Below are 18375 nucleotides of genomic sequence, written 5' to 3'. Positions count from 1 at the left end.
AAATGAATACATATCTCGAAATAAATTGTCTCCCACACAATAAATTAAATTACATTTCAAATTTCCATAAATATTTGTACAAACTGCTCTATAATGTACGTAACAACAATCTTGAAACTGATGCTCAATTTAAGCTTTAAACTATCCCATGTTTATTAACATCAATTTTCAGTGTAAGTATTGTCTTATATTATCATTGGAATTCCGAAGGAGGAAAATGATCATCTGCATTTCACTCTTTAAAAATGGAATTTTAACCACCAACCACACCCTTTACTTCCCCTGTCTCTTAATATCCACATCGACCTCACGTCCCTTGTCTCCAAACAAAATCTCCGCTCTCTTATTATTACATCCTACAAAGCTCTCGGCCCTTGTTTCTCTCCTTCTAACCCCACCTTCCAACCAAATCCCCAACTATTACATTCTTCAAACCTTCTGTCCCTGGTCCCCCACCCCCTCCATCCTCCAAACAAAAATCTCCCACATTCCCTTACTATCACATCCTCCAAATATCCTGAACCTTTTCGCTCCAATCTCCTTCCCGCATTTGTTTTTATCCATTATCCCCCTTCTTCCTTGTGTATGTTATTTTATCGATAACCCCTTACCAAATACCCAACAAGATTACCCTGCACAGTTATTTGTAGAATTAGACACACAGGATAGTGAATTAAAAATCAAAAAACATAAAATAAAATTCACAAATAATTCCTTGATTCCGAAAAATGCAAAATGACATGTCGGGTCTCACGGTGACAGTTCTGAAACCAAATAACATTATATTTTTCCACATTCTAATAAAGTATATAAAACATTGTTTAATAAATCCAAACCTTGGGCTTTTTCAATCAGTAAATATTTGATCTGTGTTAAAGTTTTCATTATTTTGTGAAACTCTCAGGTCATTAAATAATTCATTCATTTAGTGAGCGTAACCTGATGTGACATTTCAACCGCTGATCAGAGCATTCGGTATACAAAAAGAGCAATTTGACACTTACAAGGTATGATCTGAGAAAGTGTTTTTTTTTCTTCTTTTTTTCCAGGACATTACAAGGTTCCCCTTTAATGGATTTCTCTTTAAATATTAATAAATCACTCCCAGTAACCCTGTGAAAATGAGGCGAGTTCAGCATTGTCCGCACCTTCTTTGGAGGTAAAAGGATGAAAGAAGCTTTTCAGTTTGGCAATTAATAATTATCAATCTTCATAACATCGAATTATCCGATAAGATAATTAAATAATTTTGCTTTATCCACTTTGACCTCATTATGTTCACATATTGCTGAGCTGTCATGCATTCATCTTTTAGCCGTTATTGGTTTTAGTGTAACTTTATGTAAATCTTTCCTTATCTTATAATGTAACACTGTGCAAGTCCGATTCAGTAGAATCCCAGGTCACATGAGCTAATTCACATTGGAGTGGAGATGAGACTCATTGATAAAGTCAGAGTGCATAATTTATTGACTTAGTGATTTGCCGATCATTGCAATGGTGAAAGAGAGAATAGATTATGGAGATATCGACTTATTCTCCGAAGGCTTCAGTCAGTTTGAGGTCAAAGTAATCTGTGATATCTGTGTGAGCTTTCTGAACAACTTTCATTAACTCAGAATATCCATTTGACAGCCCCCCTCCCCCACCCCCACTGTACACCCACACCCGGTATCTGAATTTCATAAGCTGTGACCTTCATCACTTTGCCATTTTGAATAAGCAAATAGTAATAACGGACTTGCTTCCCAGGAAGCAATGTCGACGTGTTGAAAAAGTAAAAAGTACATTTATTATCATTATGTTGTGCTGTGATTGCTGTGAAAATGAAGAATTGATTGAAAAAAATATATAATATAACTACTGCTACTGCTACTGCTACTGCTACTGCTACTGCTACTGCTACTGCTACTGCTACTCTGCCACTGCTACTCTGCCATTTTGCTGCTCCTTGAATTGCTCTTCCATTCGGCTTCAGCTACATATCCTCAGGATTTATGAGTATTTTTGTTTTGTTTTGGTTACACGAACCTAGTGGGTTCATTTGTATGTTTCTTTTGTCTTGTGGCTTGGTGATTAATTAGCTTTGTTTTTGTTGAGGCCTATCCATGGTGCTAGTTTTGCCACACCTGATTTGTGGCATTATCACCAAAATAGTTTTTTTAATTCCTTTTGTTTTTGCTGTTTCACCCTTTACTTTCCTGTTTCTAATTTTGCATCGTTTTGTTGATTGGGCTGAGAAGTTATTTTCTCTAGGAGCGCTTGATTATCCTTTCAAGTTAATCTTCAGTGCAGTGCTAAAATAAGCATAACCTCGTGAACGAGCTAAATAATATAATTTCATTTAACGTTCCGTTTGATAGATAATATACTGTTAATAATCATGCCTCTGGATAGTGCATGGCCAACAATGGCCATGACGACCTCCAGAGCAGGTGTGAACCACCCTGCACACCTGTTTAAGGCTTCATAACAAGGAAGTACGGTGTGAAGTGCAAGTTGGGACAAATTTCCCAAATAGAGGTATATGTAAAGGCACAGCTAATGTTGTCGATCCATCAACTAAAGTTGCAGCCTCAAAAATGTATGGACAAACTGTGCTCTTTCTTAACTCAGTGGCTGCAGCAAATATGATGATAGAGGAAGGGATTGGTGTGTGAGGGCTCTTTGTACAAGTTGAGCTGCTCTCAAATCTTGGTACAACGATTATTATATCGAATATACCCCACCCCTATTTGCTTGATAATGCAGTAGTGTCTTTCCTAGAACAATTGGGAGTGTTAAGATTACCCATTAGGCCTGTGTATTTAGGTTGTCATGAACCATCCCTACAATATGTCTTGTCTTTTAAAAGCCAAGTCTCTATTGTGTCAGTTAAAAGATAGACGATGTGGTATTTGTGAGTAAGCATTAGTAAATGACTGTCTTCGTCTTCTTACATATGGCAGCTTAGCTGCTGGGTAGGTATTATTTATTGGAAGCATGACTGTGTCATTGATGCAGTGCCCCTCTCCCAGAACACACTGGTACTCATTTCGCTGACCCTCAGAACGATGACAGGCTGAGTCAACCCCCTGGTGTACTGGTGTATTAATTCAATGGCCAACAGGCCTTGAACTCAGGAACCTAGGATCCCAAGCCACCATCCTAACCACTAAGCCAACACCAGACTTAGTAAATGCCTGTAAATGAATGATTAAAATTGATGGTTACATTTTATGTTTTGTGTAGCATGGATCGGTAAATTGTAATATAAACTGCTTGATATAATGAGCTAATTTTGACTGTAGATGGCGGTATTGTACTGTAAACTGCCGAGTGAGATCCTTGAAGGTGCTGGAACGTTCTCAGATGAAACTTCCAGGATGGACGAGAATCGCAGTTACTGGAAGCATGAGATTTTTCTGTGATAATATATAAAGCCACTAGAAGGAGGTGTAGGGAGATGGCTGACATGCGACGAGATGTGTGCATCCATTGTCCAGTGCTCGATTTAACTCTGATGAGTGAACGAGGTGTTAATGTCCAGAGTGGTTGTTAACGTGTGGAGCCAATTATTATAAACAGGTTGATTAAAACTCATTAAGATTGTGTATCGGGAAAGAATTCCTTTGAGCTCTTTAATCATCCTTAACGGGCCAGCGTACGAGAGGGAATAACGACAGGACTCAATGGTTCAGCAGCCTCGGTGGATGAAGTGAACACACGTGAGTTGTGCTGGCAGAACTGGGACACTGGGTGGCAGAAACAACTCAACGTGGGAATCAGAGTTGGACATTGCATTGCATGTAATGGTGAACTTCCTCATTTGACTTTGTATCTGTTTATTTGAAATGCAAGTTCCAAAAACGTTACGCAGTTGATGTGATCACCGCAACACCTCTCAGAAGTCACACACACCAACTGACAAAGATCCATTCGAGTGGTAGCCGACCGGTATGATCGTTCAGATGCATGAAGTGCAAACCATGGATTTCAGTCATTAGAGAGTGGGCTGGGTTCGGCATCAAGAACGACATACGTACATTAAAGGGAAGGAAAACCCAAAGGTGTGCGTATACCCCCGACATATTGAAATGAAAAAAATTACGCTGAATGTGAGGAGTCCTTTGTAATTCTTTTTGATGGAAAGAACCACAAGGTGTTTTATATGACAAATGAGCCTCGTTATTACGTGAGCAAAGCGAAGGATCACATCAGGGTAGATTGCTCCCACATCATTAAAGAGGTTGCAGCTCTTCAACACCTGGGTAGGCCCAGAGAAGATTCCAATGTTACCCCAGGTGTCCTAAGAGATGCATCTGCTCCTTTGTTCCTAAGGTCAGATTCCCCGAGTGAAAGTTTAATACAGTCTCCTCATTCTAGCTCTTCGGCTGCCATAAATCAATGGCAGAAAGTGGGACTAGCGACGGAAAAGCGAGCGCAGAAGAGAAAATCAGGACCTCGGAGGATGAGACCGAGGAGCACTTTGGTACCATTGAGGATGAAACAGAAAATAATGTGTCAAAGGGATTCATAAGTTTGAGTGTTCTGAAAGAGAAAAGAGTTGAAACCCAATTTGAAGAAATGGAAGAAGAAGGCGAAGAAGAAAAATAAACTGTTCCTCAAACAACAGGATATGGGGAATTTTTGCTCCCAGATCCACCCAAAGACATGTCGAAGAATGACCAGAAAGAGGGACCATCAATTAGTAAACCCAGAACGGTAAAGATGAACGACCCTGAGGCATCTGACTCGACAGAACCAAATTCTACTGAGATGTCGGTTGCTAAGTCAACACATCCAGAGGAAATAGTAACGACAACAAAGCTTTGAAGTGAACCAACGATTGAAACACCAGCAATAGCAGTTCTGACCAAAAGGAGTAATACTGAAGTTCCAAAAGATGCTGAAGTAGCGTTCGTTGGCGTGACAGACAGACAGATGGTACCATACATGCAAGTACCAAAGACTGGCACTACCAGAAGTCTCGAGTCATGTCACTTCATGCATTGTTCATGCAGAAAAGGTAACAGATGAGCACATTTCTACTGTACCACACCAAAAGGATGGATCTCCTATCCAAACTGATGAAGATGCTCTCATCCCTACAGCATAACTTCGAGGTGAACCAATGACTGCTGCACCAGCACCGAAGAAAGTTTTCTCTGCGACACCGGAAGACTATGCCAAGTCACCCTTAAGAGATGACAAGGCAGAAGACTTGACATATGGTATAAGTGCACCAAAGGAGAAGGCATTGAACTTCCAGACAGCGAAGATGAGGAGAGCATTGGCGACGGGGAAGAGGATCAAAGGTCACTGATTCACAGCCATTCCTGTATTCCCAGCCAGGAAAAATTCCCATTCCTGTATTCCCAGCTTCGACAGCAGGAAGAAAGTAGAATATGCACTGAAAACAGTGGAAAGATTATGATTTGCCCATGCATTCCTTGTATATACTGAGGAGAGAGAGAGGGATATACACCAAAGACTTCAGGCTTGGCTGAGCAAGCCCGATTCAGAAAGATTCGAGCAAAGCTGTTGAGTTACGGGTCTGAATATGAGATAGCTCAAAAATGGTGACCTTCGCAGGAACAGAACTCTCACTATGCAATGACGATACCAAATTTATGAACAGGATCATTGAATGTCAGTGGTAGTGAGGATGCATTTCATGTGCACCAGGTATTGTCCTTCTCTATCAAGGAAAAACTTGAAATAACCTTTTTACAGGAAATCCACATGACCCCAGAGGCTGCATCCCGATGGGAAAACCAATGGATAGGCTTGGCCTTTTACAGTCACTTCATGGACACATCCTGTGGAGTGGCTGAAATACTTGTCATCAACGAAGTCAGTTTGGGGTGGTTGCAACACATAAAAGCAAGGTTTGAAGAATTTGTTGTAAATTTTATCAACATTTATGCACCATGTGTAGGAGCTGCAAGAGGTCGCTTCTTCAACCATTTGAAGAGGTTCATGCCTGGTGTTGGCTTAATGGTTAGGGTGGTGAGCTTGGGATCTTAGGATCCTGAGTTCAAATCCCACTCAGCTATTGAATTAATATAAGGTAGGGTTGACTGTGTAATCCTTCTGAGGTCAGCAAAATGAGCACCAGCTTGCTGGTATCCTATGTCGGAATGGCAACCCGTCCAGGATTGTACCCAATAGCCAAGGAGACTGCTTCGGCAGCACCAACGCTCTGCACAGAGTATGGTCCCAATCCCAATGGATGGATGGATGAAGAGGTTCATGTTCACCTTGCCTCATGAAAAGGGCATAATTATCGGAGGAGACTTTAATTGCACTCTAAATCCCTCCCTTGAATGAATAGGTAAGGAGCCACACAATCCTTCTGTTAGAATATGACAAGAAATGATAATACTGTTAAACTTGAGAGATACTTGGCATATGCAGCACCCTGCAGACAAGTCTTTTACATGTACGAGTATCAGAGGTGGTCCTATCTCACAATTCCGGTTGGATAGAATTTACGTGTCTCACCGTTGGTGTAAGTGTCAATGACTCCGGTATAAAGGTTGCCCATTTCGCACATCATAATCTGGCCTAGATGAAGTTTCCCCTGGCTGAAACAAGGTGAGGTCCCAGTTTTTGGCACCTGAACAATGTAACTGCTGGCACCTGAACACCTGAACACCTGGAGTAATTAAAAAAAGAGACTTTTGCTCATTTGGACTGGTGGGATGTAGGCAAGATACAATTGAAATTGCTATGTCAGGAATACTCATATGGCATGAGCAAAACACCAAAGAAAGGGATCAAAATGCTGGCCAAGGAACTGCTGCATCTTGAGAAATGCCTGACCACACTTTCCTTTCCTTGGATCAAGAGAGCCTTTGACCGGATGAACCATGATTACCTCTTTGAGACCCTGCTAACTTTTGGGTTGGGGAGGAGATATGTAGGCTTGATCCAGATGTTGTACATGTCAGCAGAATGCCAAGTTAAAGTCAATGGTTACTTGCTTTTCCCCGTTCCATTTGAGAAAGGAATAAGACAAAAATGCCCCCTGTCTGGCAAACTCTACCCCCTATGTATTGAACCCTTCCTTTGTTTGATGAGGCGGAGGCTAACAGGCATTGTGGCATCACAAAACAGGGTCTCCTTCATACTTTCTGCATATGCAGATGACATCGTAGTTTTTGGGAGAAGTGTAAGAGATATGCAAGCCATTTATGATTGTCAGCAAGTGTATTCAGTGGCATCGTCTGTGACAATCAATTGGAGAAAAAGCTCTGGGATTCTGATTCGACCAATGTAGATCATGGAGTTCCCAACACTTTTTCAGAAATTAACATGGAGTCACATTGAACTTAAGCATTTGAAGGTGCATATGCCCACTTCAAGTGGTTGCTCACCACTCATTAACTGGAGCACTTTCGGGGACAAGATAGAAGCGAAGTTGAAAGACTGGAGTGGCTACGAACAGTCCTGTCTCCGAGAGGGAAAACACTCCTTATTAAACAGTTAATCCTTCCAAAGTTAGTATTCAAGCTCTTGCATAAGTATTTCAGAGGAGTTTCTGGTCACGATGCAGTGGAAGTTATTGGACTACGTTTGGAATGGCAAACATTGGGTTTCTGGCATTCTGAGCTTGCCTTTGGCTCAAGGTGGAAAGTCTTTTCCCAGCCTTCGAAGACACTACCACGCATCCAGGCTGAAGACCATTCAACACTACCTTTTTGTGAACCCTGCACCACAATTGTGCTCACTGGCATCATACTGTTGTAGTGCAGGGTTCGCTGGCGAGGATGACCGCTAGACGGAGCAGTTGGGCCGTCTCCCCTCCGAATTCCGGAATTGAAGGTCGCCACTCCGGATAACTCCGAAGTCGACGGGTCGCTTAATGGACCGTGGACGCCAATATTTCACCCGCGCGGTTAGGGTCTTTTTGTCTGATTCCAATTTACCTAAGTAGCCGTGCGGTCTAGCTACCAGGGAAACCACACCCTCGGCCGGCTTTGTCCCAACCGACTCACTGTTACCGACTCGGATCCGGCGTAACCGAGCGGAAATTACCAAAGTCGTGCCGGCCCAAATGACAATTTACGGCACAACCGGCCTCCCTAATTCTCAAGTCCGAACCATACTGGGTCAATGAAAGAAAGCACAGACAACGAACTGGAACATTTTACAGTTATTTATTTACAATGTAAGAGGGAGGGAAACACAGAGCAGACTTAATCATGAATATGCAGGAAGTATTTACAATGATCCAATCACTTAAACGATTTCTACTGATCAGACTGGCCACAGACAGACACACACACTGAAAAAGAAATGGACCTCGTGGGTCTTCATTTGGTCCTTCAGCTCGGGATGGAAGGCGAGCTGAGGGTCAGAATCTGGCCGGGTACCTGGCCGCCTCATGCGGTTTTATCGACTCCAACCCTCCACGGTGGGACTTGAACCCATGACCCAGAAGCCAACGAGTCCACGATCCTAGCTGCCATGAACGACGATCGATGACAGGAGCACCACAAAACACCTCTGCCATGACCACCACCACCACGAGCACCAACACAACCACCGACCACCAAAGAACCCCGAAAAAAACCGCTGACAAGAGACCAAAAGACCTGACCCTGCTGAGACAGCTCACCACCTTTCTTATCCCTCCCCCCGGGTGGGTGGAGGGATCCGCTCTGAGGTAACTCGCCTCCGGATTGGTTGGGGGGGGCATCGGGTGATCGGTGTCCTCCCCTCATTGGACGAGGAGAACATTCCATCTGGCTGGGGTGGGGTCGGTTCTGAGGTGATCTCACCCCCGATTGGACGAGGGGAACATTCCATCTTTCTGGGGCGGAGTCGGCCCCGAGGTGATCTCACCCCCGCCTATGTCCTTGGCCTCGAACACGTGCGTAATGGCGCTGAAGGAGTGGAGGGGAATTTAATGCAGAAGACTAACTAGAAAGAAACTCACAGCGCACACATGAAATTCCCATTAGACAGAGGGGAGAGATTCTAACTATCCACATGTACTTAACGAAATAACTAAACTTTGGATCAACTGTATGTGTGAATGCGAATGGTTTCCGGATTCGTAACAATAGTTCCTCAGAAAAGTGCTCAATCTTGGGTACCGTGGTGGAAAATAACTCAATTTCCACACGATGGATCAGCGTACCAAAACGGAATCTTTCATTTCGTATATACGGAGGAAGAACATTCAGTGATTCACTGAAACATTCAAATGAACTTCACTAACTGGAATCCCGAAGAAATCCCTCTTATACTCATTCGACATCCAAAAAAATGGGAGGGTGAGACATTTGCCAATTCAACTACGGGATAAGCTGATAGGCACTAGGCGAAAGAACTCAGAACCGCAATATGTGACTTGTTTCTATGCAGCGAACAAGACACTTTTTCATCGTAAGATATTCATTTATCACTATGTCGGTCAAAAGACTCAGGAAAAGGGAAACATTACTGACAGCCAATTCGACTATAGTACAACAACTAAATTTATAACGTACCAACAACAAGTGAAATTAATTGAGAAAACATTAAAATAATTATTTTTCTTCCACAATACAAAAGACATATTTTTGTCATGACCTCACAGAGCCTGTCTAGTGCTACATTGCCTCTCTTTTATCAAGAAATGCTGAAGGCTTGGCATGTAGTCGACATAAAAAGAACAGACCCTCATCCAGGCAAGGACCTGTTAGAAGAACCGCTCATTCTCAACCCTTTTCTCTAGGGCCCAACCCAGGCCTCCTTCTCAATAAGAAGGAAGCTCTCAACTGGTAATATATCCTTCTGAATGACAGGAACAGAGGCTTTCTTTCACCTGAAGAACTCACAATGAAATTGGGCCTACGGACAATCACAATCCCCTCCTGGATACCGGAAGAGGTTAAAATCTCTTTGATTCCTCCCGACCTGGCATGTCTAGAGGGTGACGAGGGTGCATATGTCCATCAGTCGCAACATGGACTTTAAAATTGGACCACGATGTTGCGAGCTCTCAGCCACCACTCGCACACAATATGAGTAAGGTGCCTGACACAGCTGAAATGCCCTTCTGTGGGCTCTCAAGGAAGGATGTATACTTGCTGGTTATCTATTCACTCCATTATATAGGTCTTGCAACCCGGAAAGATATTCCCTGGCATGACATTCTTCAACTTCCTTTGCCAGTTCATCCATGTTCGGGTTCACCCTATCTCAATCCAATGCCAAGAATGATGGCGGACTGAAGTTGGAGGTTGCCACATGGTGCAATGAGCTCGGGAGCTTCGATGCAGCGCTTCACGAACTTTCCAGAGAAATGTTGCTTTTGTGGTGAAAGGAAAACTAGATTTCACATATCTATCTATAATTCCAGCAATCTCTGTGTGTGTGTGTGTGTGTGTGTGTGTGTGTGTGTGTGTGTGTGTGTGTGTGTGTGTGTGTGTGTGCGCGCGCGCGCGCGCGTGTGTGCGCGCGTGTGTGTGTGTGTGTGTGTGTGTGTGTGTGTGTGTGTGTGCGCGCGCGTGTGTGTGTGTGTGTGTGTGTGTGTGTGTGTGTGTGTGTGTGTGTGTGTGTGTGTGTGTGTGTTTATGTCTGTCTGTCTGTCTGTCTGCGACCACCGTTTCTCGACGACCGCCGGTCCGATCTGATTGAAACTTGCCAGGAATATTGCTGGGGACCCGCGGATGTGCCTTTTCAAGGTTTGATATCGATCGGACGAGCGGTTCCCAAATTACGGACATTTATCTGTCGACCAATGACAAGACACAGTGCTATGACGTCACGATAACGTCACAATTACTGTTTATTTATTTATTTATTTATTTATTATTATTATTTTTTTGCACGATCGACGGTCCGACCTGATTGAAACTTGCCAGGAATATTGCCGGGGACCCGCTGATGTGCCTTTTCAAGGTTTGATATTAATCGGACAAGCGGATCCCAAGTTATGGCCATTTATCTGTTGACCAATGACAGGACACGGTGCTATGACATCACGAATGACGTCACAATTAATGTTTATTTATTTATTTATTGTTTATTTTTTTTTTTGCACGTTTGACGGTCCGATCTGATTGAAACTTGCCAGGAATATTGCTGGGGACCCGCGGATGTGCCTTTTCGAGGTTTGATATTAATCAGCCAAGCAGTTCCCAAGTTACGGTCATTTATCTGTCGACCAATATCTGCGAGAGAGGGGGGATGAGAGTGGGGTCGAGAGAGTGGGGCGAGAGAGGAGGGGGAGAGAGGGAGGGAGACTAGGGGGAGAGAGGGGGCAAGAGAGCGGGAGAGAGGGGGGGCAAGAGGGGGGAGAGAGAGGGGCGAGAGAGAGGGGGTGAGAGAGGGGGGATGAGAGTGGGGGGCGAGAAAGAGGGGGGATGAGAGTGGGGGGCGACAGAGAGAGGCGACAGAGAGGGGGCGAGAGAGGGCTGCACATACTGGCACTCACCTACGGGCACGCCCCTACGGGCCCGTGCTAGTACCTACAATGCTGCCATCTTCAACTAATTTTCTTACTGATGAAAAACCTGCTATTCCACATCTGGCTTCACTTCTCTCCAACACTTTTTTTATCATTGGGCGCCCGCTCAAGAAACAAAGAAAGTCACGCGATCTCCTTGTTAACTGTGTTTCTACCTGTGAAAAAATGGCAATATATAAAACAAGGAAGGCAAAAATTGAGAGAAATGCGGCGTAACAACTCTGAAGGCTTGAAGGCCTCAATATGCTCATACATTGTTGCAGAGTATAAGGCGGCAAAATATTGTAACACTGTCCAAAAGTTAAAGAAAACCTGGACCATAAATGATGCACTTTGTAGTATTTTCCCACAAGGTACTTTGTAGTATTTATCTTATTTGTGTAAATGTGTAATTTTGTTTTTTTGGTGATCTTTTACCTCTCCTTCTGTCTTGGTAGTGCTTTCTCTTTAAAATGTTCCACCTTGCCCACTGCAGCCCTGAACATGGACTAGCAGGGATGAGGAAAGTGAGCAACATTCAATAGAATTGTGGCAATTCTAACAAAAAGCACTACTACTACTACTACTACTACTACTACTACTACTACTACTACTACTACTACTACTACTACTACTACTACTACTACTACTACTACTTGAATGGCCCTATTATTCCAACATTGACTGTGATGCCTCCTTGGGGGATCCGACCACTCCATTCTTAACACCTGATTCGACTTCACGAACGCATGTTCCTCTATCAGGGCTCCAGATGTTAGTTGTTTTAAGTAAATTTTTGATATCTTAAATTCCCATTCTTACCTTCCTACTTCATCCCTTCAGCCCACCATCTTTTGCTCCACTAATGACCTCACACTATGTTGGAGATCAACTTTTCGGGTATTATTTCAGTTCTAATTTCTACATAAGTTTGACCCAACTGTTTATGGGTGACAAACTTTTCTCCTATTTTGCTATTTCGATGGTTCGCTCATCAGATGTCTGTTTCATGTTCATCATGCTGCTGGCTGGCTTCATCAGCTTCACTTCACTCCTTAATTTTCCCCATTTGTTCTCTGAACTTAGCCACAACCTGCACTGACAAGTTATCGATTTTGCTCATCCCTGCAAGTATTTAAATGTTTTCTCAAATCAACATTTTGTTCATTTAACTTGACATTCAATTTATAATTTTGTTTCATTTATGTTAGTCGACATAGCTATTGCATCATTGAAAACAGTTTTGTCTCAGGGACAATTGCTCCCTCTTAGTATCACCCAAAGAGTGCTCAACATCCTCTCGTTCCTCTCTTCGACCAAATTTCACGGCAGAGCACGTTTCCATTTTATGCTAATGTAAAAATAGGGAAAAACGATTTTGTCACTACAGTGTAGTGGAGCACCCTACCAAATTCCACCACAAGAGGGCACTATCACACTGCACTGGCTCCAATCGTGACCACCCACAAGGTGCAGTAAGATGACCGCGCCCCAAAAGGCAGTATTCACACCCCATGTCAGAGAGCTGCTTGCGGCGGGATTCCGAGCGGTTGGAATAAAGAGGCTGTTTAACCAAATATGAAGGAAACAGGACTTGTGTTACAATGTTGGTAATATCAATCTTTATGAACAAATTACAGAGTTTACCAATGCAAATTACCTCTATTATCATAAAACTATCCTACACTAAACAAATACACAGCAACAGTTCATCAAAATGTGTTGGCATACTCTCCAAATTATGAAACCAAGGAAACTGCCCAAGTACGTGAGCAAGTTGAGATGTTATGTTGACCACGTGATGATCCACAATGAGCACTGGATGTAGTTCCAACTGATTTATAATGAAGCAGTGTATGGTCGACTTGATGGTGTAGCAAATAATAGAGGGAACCACAAGCATTTTACCATGAAAGCAATTGTAAAAGAGGACAAAACAAGAGGAGAAGTCGACGTTATAGGTTCTGTGTAGCTCGGTGATGCAAACAAACTAGTTTGTTTAGTGTCTCTTTGCAAAGAGTACCAGTTTAACTCAATAATGTAAGCCTTGCTGTGCGGAACCTTGTGTCTATGCATGCGTACCCATTTGGATTTGTGATATCGGCCTTGCATCATTCAAAATTGGCCTCGAAAGCCAGTCACCGATTGGATATCCTCCGTCATACAAAGTCCTTCCTTGGTACACCTGCCATCCTATCTATCCAACTACAAGGCTTTCATCCATAGCTTGGTGGAGCACTGCTCTCTCCTCTGGGCAAGCTCCCCTGCCTCACAACTTGTTCAGCTTGACACCGTGGAAACCAAGGCCTTTAAGATAATTATTGGAATCTCCTACGATGAAGCTGAGTCTATGGGTCTATTACCTTCCCATCGCAAACAGGTTGGTGGTCTCTGTCTTCTACCACCTACTTTCTGATATTGCACCCTCTGCCCTTTCAGTTCGTTGCAACTCCCCCTCCCAGGTTGTTGCAGGACCCACCCGGTCCACCAACAACCCCCTTCTGGTGAAACTCCCAAAATCCAGGATCACTGCTCATCTCCACTCATTTGTTTTTCATTTTTCCCACTTGTGAAACCAACTTCCACGTTCTTTTAAATCTCATTTTTCCCTCCAGGTATTCAAGATGGCTGTTCACCACCATGTCAGATCATCCCCAATTGAAAAGCATGCTATTGTCCACCTTTTTTTAAACTGCCCATCCCCCCAAACTCTCCTTCCAAATTTCTAGTTTTTCCTTCCTGAGAGTTTCCTTCTGCATCGATCTTGTTCACCTCATGTGTCCTCCCCTACCCATTATTCCTTCCCACACCTACTATTTTGTCCAACTCTCCCTCAATTATGTCCTTCAACTCAGCTGTTAGTGTACACCCACCCCCGATGTGTGCTATTCCTTTTGTCTTGTTGTGTCCTGATCCGTTCAGTATTCCAGCTCTTCCACGAACCTTTGATTTACACAAAGTACAACCCGACATGAGCTCACAAGCATTTCTAGAACAGTGCGAGCCAACAAAGGATACCCCCAGATAGCTGAGTCAGTCCCATTGAAGCTGGAGCTGGGATGAATGCCTGGGATGTGAAAGGGGCTTCATTTTGAAGAGAGAACCCACCGGTGGGGTTCAACACTAGTATCTGAAATGTCCTCAAGCACGACTAAATGTGATGTAGTCAGATCCCAATGAATTGACCACCAACGCCTCTCACCTTCATCTGCTTCCTCTGTCCGTCAACGTCTTCTCCCATCTTCCTGTCTGGTTCACGCATTTTACAAGTTGCATGTCTCAACCATCAAGGGTCACTCGTACACCTGCCCATGTCTCCAAGAGCGTAACTCGTTTTGATATGGCTCCACCTGCCTGGACAAATCCCTGCGAAGAAAAGAGGTAGCCAACTACATAGGCTGACAATTTGTATTTCCAACGAGGCAGGAAATCATAAGAATCAGCTCCAGTCGAAGAGGTAGTGCATTACCTTTGAACTGTCTCGTCTGGGTTCAATTTGCGATGTGACTATCATCTCCAAGGTTGGTGTTTTGCAGGCAAGACACCATCTCTCAGATGGACCTCAGCTGGAGTGTCTCGTCTGCTGGCATTATTTGGCAGATGTTAAAGATCTCATCTTGTCTTTTGTGAAAAGTAAGCGAGCTATATCACCAATCACCAGAAACCTGAACAAATTTCAAATTCGTGGCTAAATCGGTTCCAGTCGAACGTCATGCCTGGCAAGCTGATTTGTGACAGTCTTTGGTCAAAAAGATTCTGCAGCCGACTCATCAAGAAGGTGGGAATACTTGGGGCCATTGAAAGAGGGTGTGTGTGTGTGTGTGTGTGTGTGTGTGTGTGTGTGTGTGTGTGTGTGTGTGTGTGTGTGTGTGTGTGTGTGTGTGTGTGTGTGTCGTTGGTTGTTATCTCCATATGTGGGTTTCAGAAAGTGGAATAGAGCTCTCCCAGGTCTCAAAGTGTGTGTGTTTTTTATTTTATTTATCATTTAAGGCATGTAATGTAGTTCTCAATTCACTGCACATCCGCAGCACAATAACATCAAACTGTAACCTTTTGCAGTTTCATCTGACATGCAAATACATATGATGCAAGCATTAATGAAAAGCAAAGGGAATGCAGAAATTATCTCAGTTTTGTGTTTAAACAGCAAATTGTGTGTAAATGCTGCTTAGCAACCTCATCCCATGCTTCAAAACAATAACATGGGCCAACTTATCAAATATGGCACATTAGGGAAACAATAGAGTAAGGTGGGGGTGACATGTCGATAGAAAGTCTACACCCCCTTTCAAAATTTTCACCATTTTGTTGCCTGATCGCCTGGAATTAATTGCATGAAATCAGAATTTTTTTAAACTTTGACACATCATAACCCACAACTTCCAAGTGAAACACAAATTCTACAAATTCTGTCAGGTCAGGTTCGATCTGTGACCTGCTACAGGTACCATGTAAACCTGTACTAACCTGTTCCATGGTCGGGTTGTCGGCGACTAAACCGTCTCCCCCACCAGGTTTTCTGGTGAGGAGGGTGTTTGGATATGGACACCCAGCAGGATTAAAAACAAAACCTGTCAAAGGGCGGAGGAGCTCCTTGTGAGCTAACGGCCATCCATATCTAGTGCCCAACTGTGTCTGCGGACGTCCTCCTGCAGTTGGGTCACTTCTTATTAGGAGGTTGGTGGCAGGATTTGCACTCCGGCCACCGTAAAACCCTTCATTCCGCAAAACGCAAAAACGCAAAAAAATCTGAAAACCCACTCAGTGGGAGTACCTCCTGTGCAGCTTCCCTTCGCAGGGCAGCTCACCGGATGACGGGATTGGGGCAAAGCCTTCGGGACCCCCAATCTTTGATAGGAGGGAAACCATGGGGTAACATCCCTGGGTCAGATTGCGGGAGAGTGTGTCGGAGTGGTGCTGAGGTGTCGTCCACCAGACGGCGGTCTCCTTGGGTTAACCTGAGGCGGTCCCTTCGGGTGGGTGCCTGGAATTTCCTATCCCTAAGAGAGGATGATCACCTGTCTCTGTTATCATCTGAGCTCAAGCGTTTGGACATCGGGATTGCAGCTCTCTCTGAGGTTCGGAAACCGGATTGCGGCGAGATAATGGTGGGTGGTTACACCTACTATTGGTCTGGTCGCTCTGATGGTTACCATACCCAAGGAGTTGCTGTAGCTGTGTCCAATAAGCTTACCCCAATGATAATTGAGGTAACACCGGTCAACGAGCGTATTATGAGATTAAGGATTCGTCACTCCTTAGGTGTCATTTCCCTGGTCTCTGTTTATGCTCCGACTGAGGCAAGTGATCTCACCGTGAAGGATGCATTCTACGCCACACTCGAGTCTGTGGTTGATCAGTGCCCCAGACGAGATACACTTCTAGTCTTGGGGGATTTCAATGCATCGACTGGAACTGATAGGGACGGTTATGAGGTGTGTGTTGGTCCCCATGGGTCAGGAACTATGAACCAGAATAGCACTAAGTTCCTTGACTTTGCAAGAAGTCATGGACTTAGGGTGGCTGGTTCATGGTTTCAGCGCCCACAAGCTCATCGCTGGACTTGGTATTCCAACGCTGGCAGTGTGGCAAAGGAGATTGACCATGTCCTCATTGACGGTCGTTGGAGGATGATCCAGAACTGCAGGGTCTACCGGTTCCTCAATACTGACCACAGGCTTGTTGTACCAACTCTAAAGCTGCACCTTAAATCCTGGAGAATGGTACCATCCCAGCCGAGGCTGGATGTTGCCAAGCTCAGGGATGAGAGAGTAGCTGAGGAGTTTGCGAACAGGCTGAGTGGACACTTGGGGGGTCTGGGTGCTTTGGGGGGTCCTGAAGAGTTGTGGAGCGCCTTCAAGACCACCGTCCTTGATGTTGCCGGTGGATGCCTTGGAGCTCACCGCAGGGCAAAGAAGAATTTTGTCTCTCAAGGGACACTGAATACCATTGACCAGAGTCGCAGGGCCAGGCTGAATGGCAGAGCTGAGCTGTTCAGGGAGCTGAGGCGTAAAACTGTACGTGCACTGAGGGTGGACAAGGGGGCCTATGTGCGAGGAATCTGTGAGGGGGTAGAGCATCACCTGTGGATGACAGGGGAATTCGCGCATTACGTTCATCCAAGCTCATCCCTCGGAGCACTACAGTTCGAGCAGAGAGTGGTAAGCTCTTGACAGAGGAGTCTGAAGTGAAGGCCTGCTGGGCCGGTTACTTTGAGCGGTTGTACCAGGCTGATCCCTCAACTGTCGAGTTGGACGTCAAGGGTGTTACAATCCCTGTTGCTGACCCTCGAATCAACTGTAGTCCACCTACGCTTGTGGAAACACGGGCTGCGGTGAACCAGTTGAAACGGGGCAAAGCTCCAGGGATCTGTGGCATCCATGCCGAACTTCTCAAGGCTGGTGGAAATGCTGCACTCGTGTCGTTGCATGCAGTTTTCTACTCTGCCTGGAACACAGGCATAATCCCAACTGACTGGAAGAGGGGCCTTGTTGTCCCCCTCTGGAAAGGGAAGGGTGATCGCCAAGACTGCAACAACTACCAAGGGGTGACGCTGCTCTCAGTGCCGGGCAAGGTCTTTGCTCGGATAATTCTCGATAGGGTTCGCCACCATCTGCTTGAGCACCAGCGTCCAGAGCAGTCAGGCTTTACACCAAAGAGGTCAACGATTGACCGTATCCTTGCACTTCATGTCCTCACCGAACGCAGACGAGAGTTTCGGCAGGGGCTGCTTGCAGCCTATGTTGATCTCTGTAAAGCGTTCGATTCAGTGAATTCGGGATGTCCTCTGGAGGATTCTTGGTCTTCGTGGGGTGCCACCAAAACTGATCGATCTGATGTCTGAACTCTACTCTGGTACTGAGAGTGCTGTGAAGTGTGGTGGTACCATCTCTGACTTATTTCCAGTTGTTACTGGAGTTTGTCAGGGATGTGTACTTGCCCCCACACTT

General features: G+C 44.6%; 1 long non-coding RNA gene across 1 annotated transcript in view; it reads left to right on the top strand.

Annotated features, from left to right (window-relative positions):
• Positions 1–1165: 1165 nt before the first annotated feature.
• The window catches only part of LOC147012728 (uncharacterized), a 40559-nt gene continuing 23349 nt past the window's right edge, over positions 1166–18375 (top strand). Inside the window, exon 1 of the long non-coding RNA XR_015051045.1 lies at positions 1166–3707. This is a non-coding gene — a long non-coding RNA (uncharacterized LOC147012728). The remainder of the gene's footprint in view (positions 3708–18375) is intronic.

The sequence above is a fragment of the Eptatretus burgeri genome, chromosome 14 (genome assembly GCF_056783735.1).
Source record: "Eptatretus burgeri isolate ZD-2024b chromosome 14, Ebu_testis_v1, whole genome shotgun sequence".
Classification (NCBI taxonomy): Eukaryota; Metazoa; Chordata; class Myxini; order Myxiniformes; family Myxinidae; genus Eptatretus; species Eptatretus burgeri.
The sequence above is the reverse complement of the archived record's forward strand: the minus strand, read 5'-3'. Positions and strand labels throughout refer to the sequence as shown.